A 4603-nucleotide genomic window follows, 5' to 3' on the forward strand; every position below is an offset into this window, starting at 1 on the left:
ACCCACCCCACAGCACTCCCCCAAGCACCCCTCGATCATTTCCTGCATTGTTGACCACCGGTTCAGGAGGAGATAAAAAGCAGCCTTTCAACTTGCTCCCCTCGCCGCATTTGAACATGAAAGCGCCGATGAATGAGTTTATTTGCACTCGACGACTGAGCGCGGACGATAAAACCTCCCCGCAAAGACTTTTTATTAAGTAAATGATGGGCGAAAAAGAGATGCTGGTGACTTGACAAGAATGTGGGAAAATGCACCATCAAGATGGAAATGTCACATTTCACCCCCGCATGCCCATGCCCCATTTGAACAGCGGATACCAAAAGTCTACACACCCCTGTTCAGATGCTCGGTTTTGGTGGTATGGAAAAAAAAAAAAGTCAATTGAAAATTTTCTTTAAAAAAATTAATCTTTTACAGGTAATGGAAAAACTAAACTACAATAGTGTAGTTGCACGAGTGTGCACACCCTTGTTTGTTTGTTTGTTTGTTTGTTTTTTTTTAAATGGCCTTTTTTTTGTTGTACCAACAAAAAAAATCTGTAAATTGTTCTTGTCATCATTTTTTGTCACGGATGGATGGATGGATTTTTTAAAAACACATTACAACATATGACAGACCCCCCCCCCAAAAAAAAGCCCCAAAAATTGGCCAACCTTTTACCAATTTTTCTCTTTTTTTGTCAATCAACACTAAATTGCAAAAAAAAAAAAAAATCAAAATCCTTTTTCTTTTTTTTTTATTGTCGGCATTAGGGGACCAAAATATATGTTATTCTATTCATTGTATATTTTATTTAATGACCTGATCATTTATGGGAATTGTGTTCTGCCAAATATCGGAATCGGCATTGGCCTCAAAAAATTTCAATGAAATTTGCATATTTGCATTTTTGACCGATATTAATTGTGATCCCGTACGATGAGATTAAATCAGTAACTCAAGTCTTCTCCTTGAGCCTCTTTCGGCCTTCAACAGGTCCTCTTTGACTTCCACTTAGGTTGCCGTGCACGACCACACGGGATCGAGTTACCTTGGCTTTACGAGTCCAACTTTTTTTTTTTCCTGAGAAAACACAAAGGAAAGTGTTTTTTTCCCATGTAGGTATTAAATATGATTTTGGCACGCACACAAGGTATTCCGAAGTGCCTGCATAGCGGTAATCTTGCGAGTTGACCTCTGGAAAGTTACTCCAGACTTTTTTTTTTCTTTAAACTGCGTCTTTGGAGCGTCAGCAGCCCGCCGCCATCTTCCCCCCTGCTCTCTAACCGCTTATTTTTCCAGATTAGGCGGCGGGATGAGTGTTTATGCAACGTGCGTGCGGGCGTGCGGAGGAAGTCGCTGTTATTGAATGCAAAGCCACATGTTTTATTGCTTTCCCTTGTTACAACACCCAAGCTCCAGCCTCCCCCTCTCAGGCATGCATACTGGCGTGACCCCCCCCCCTCCACCCACCCCCACCCTTTCCCATGTAGGTATTAAATATGATTTTGGCAACGGTTGTTTGAAAAATTAAAAAGTTAGATATTGGTTGTGACATACCACTAGAGAGAGCCTGTGTCCCACTCACTTCGAGAAACACTTTGAACCTTTTCAAGAAATAAAAATCAAACAATCGACAAACGTCAAGTTGTCTCGATTTAATAACTCTTGCGCATGAACCATCATGTGGATGATTAGGAATCGAAAACTCGCCCACCCCACCCTTTTTTTTTTCTTCTTCGAATTAAAATGTTAAATTTTTTGGTAATTCAATGATTAAATTTTCCGATGCATCATCGGGTCCCCTTGAAAGTTTCTACTCCTAACTTGAACGAGATTATTATTTGATTCTATCTTTTGAAATATGGAGTCCCGATTTAAAGATCGATGCCCGTTGCCCGTCCTCGCCCTCCCGCCGGACCCCCACCAGACAAATCACATGCACAGGCACGCACACGCACACACACACACACACACACACACACACACACACACACACACACACACGCGCACACACACAGACGGGCTCGGCGGAAATACACGCCCACAGCCCCGAATGAGTGTGTGAAATCCTGAGGCTGATTGGGGAGGAGGAATGCAACCTTGTGACCCCCCACCCCGTCGGTGGGGAGGAGAGGAAATAGATGAGGGGGGCACTAGTGGTGTGTGTGTGTGTGTGTGTGTGTGTGTGTGTGTGTGTGTGTGTGTGTGTGTGTGTGTGTGTGTGTGTGTCAGGTATGACACATGTTTTGGACAAGAAAGATTTGCCAATGTCCCCAAAAATTGTTGCTGTTGATTCATTTCAACTCTTGGGGGGTTAACACAGTTTTCCCAATGTGTGTATATACACACACACACACACACACACACACACACACACACACACGAAAATACTCTCATTCATAAACACGAGCGAGCGGCAGCAGCAGTAGGAGGAGTTAGTCATCGACTGAGGCATGTAAAGGCACCATTCATGATTTGCTTGTGCTCTTGAAAGCCGCGTGTGTTTATTAAAGGGACATTTGTCTTTGTCGGGACATTTTGGACGGTCGCGTTTACCTGTTTGGTGTGTGTGTGTGTGTGTGTGTGTGTGTGTGTGTGTGTGTGTGTGTGTGTGTGATTCTTGTCTTTCCGTGTTTGCGTGGCCCGATCCTGGTTCGATGTTATTCAGGGGACATTTTGTCATTGTGCAGGCAGTTTGGCTGCGACACAAGAAAAATGCGCAGTGTTTTTTTTTTTGATTGGTAGTGTGGCACCATTCTTGACTTCCCGTCTAATATGGTGGCACTTTTTTTTTTTGGGTGGTCCATGAAAGAAAAATGGCGTACAGGCACGCTTTAGGTTTTCTGTGGTAGTGTGGCGCCATCCTTGATTTCCTTCATGGGAAGAAAGCATTTTGACTGGTCCGCATGAGGAAAATTGCGAGTGAGTGCGTGTTTTTTTTTTTCTTGTCTTTCTATTGTAGTGTGGCATTGGAAGAAAAATGGATTTGTGGGTGTTCTTGTCTTTCCTGGTTCATGTGGCTTTTTTCGCTTTTGGTAGCGCGGCACCGAAATTCATTGGACGAATATATTGAATCCCCCCCCCCCCCCCAAAAAAAAAGATAATTAAATGCTGTGTGTGCATACGTCCTTCCAATTTAGTGTGTCACCACCCTTGACATCCTGCTGTACTGTTGGGCGGGTTTTTCTTTGTGGATACGATTTTCCGCAAAATGACTTGTGTCTATGCGTCCTCATTTTTCTGCGTTCGTATGGCAACGCTTTTGATTCCCCAAATTTATCGGATGAGCATTTCAACCAGTCGGGGAGGGGTCTTTCAATGGAAGTGTGGTATGCGCAAAGAAATATGGTGAGATTTTTGCTGGTACACCCCCCCCCCCAAAAATGTTTTAAGCGTCCGTTCTTTTCATCCCATGTTAGTGCGGCACCGCCGGCGATTTCGCACCTTTTATCGGACTGAAACTGCTCGTATGAGCCCCCATCTGCCACCCTCCGAGACCACGTCGTATGTGTTTCTCAAGTCACCGTGACTCATCGTTGGCCGCGCAACAGGCAAGCTTTTTCACGGCTCATAAAGCCGCGCGTGCGTGTTCTCGACTCGGCGTCTTAATTAAGAAGCCGTGTCACGGAGTCGCGCTGAAATCATTAGCCACCGCCGTTTCCGCCCGGCCGCTTTGCATAAACGGCACGGAAAAGTCCGACCGTCATGTCTGTCTTGTAGGCGAGGCGCGCGAGCACAGTGAACGGCGCCCTCGCCGCCGGAGCAGATCTGTTTCATCGGAACAATGACGTTAGTTTTGAGTGACAGGCGAGGGAGGTCAGTGAGGCCAGACCGACTTAGCGCTGACGCCACGTCTCTAGTGGGAATGGAAATTTTTTTTTTTTCTCTAACTTTTGGAGGTTAGGGCGCTTGGCTTGTTTGCTGAAGGCAGAAATGCACTTTGAGTTCGGTCGGTCCGAGTGGCTCGCCGCAGCTGGCGATGAGAAACGGACGCAGCATGAGGGACGCCTGCGCAGTGGCATGAAACCGATACGAGCGGCGTTGTCACGTGAATTTTTATCAACTTCAATTTAGGGCTACAACGAACGAATATTTTAATCGTCAAGTAATGTGTCGATTTAATCGACGGACGATGTAAAAAAAAAACATGTTTTAATTTCCGTCCCTTTATTCAAAAAACGGACATTTGGTCCAGTTGACAGTTCAAAAAAAAATGCACAAACAAAAATAAAATAGGATTCAATTCCTGTTTTTTTTTTTTTTTTTATGTCGCTCTGTCTATTTATTATATTTATTTCAGTTTCAATATGTTACTTCTTCTTTTATGTATCACATTTAGTTCTGGTTGAATTTGTGTTGAACCCTTAACCGTTGAACCGGTTACGACAGCGAACGGCTTATCCTGTTATCAGGTTCCAGGGTGGGTGCGTGAAAGGGGTCGACACCATTTTGCCATCAATTGCTCGGTCTATTTATCACGACTTAACTTTCGACATGCTGAATTTTCGATACATCCCTCGTGTCGGATGTCCCGCAGCTGTTGCCAGCGGGTCGACTAACAGTGGCGATCATCATCATCACCGAGACCCGCAATGTGCACGCGCGCGCGTTCGTGTAC

General features: G+C 44.8%; 1 protein-coding gene across 1 annotated transcript in view; it reads left to right on the forward strand.

Annotated features, from left to right (window-relative positions):
- Nucleotides 1-4603, forward strand: part of fndc3ba (fibronectin type III domain containing 3Ba) — a 77150-nt gene that overhangs the window by 7461 nt on the left and 65086 nt on the right. The window lies entirely within an intron of this gene.

Source organism: Hippocampus comes, unplaced genomic scaffold (genome assembly GCF_001891065.2).
Source record: "Hippocampus comes isolate QL1 unplaced genomic scaffold, H_comes_QL1_v1.1 scaffold92, whole genome shotgun sequence".
Classification (NCBI taxonomy): domain Eukaryota; kingdom Metazoa; phylum Chordata; class Actinopteri; order Syngnathiformes; family Syngnathidae; genus Hippocampus; species Hippocampus comes.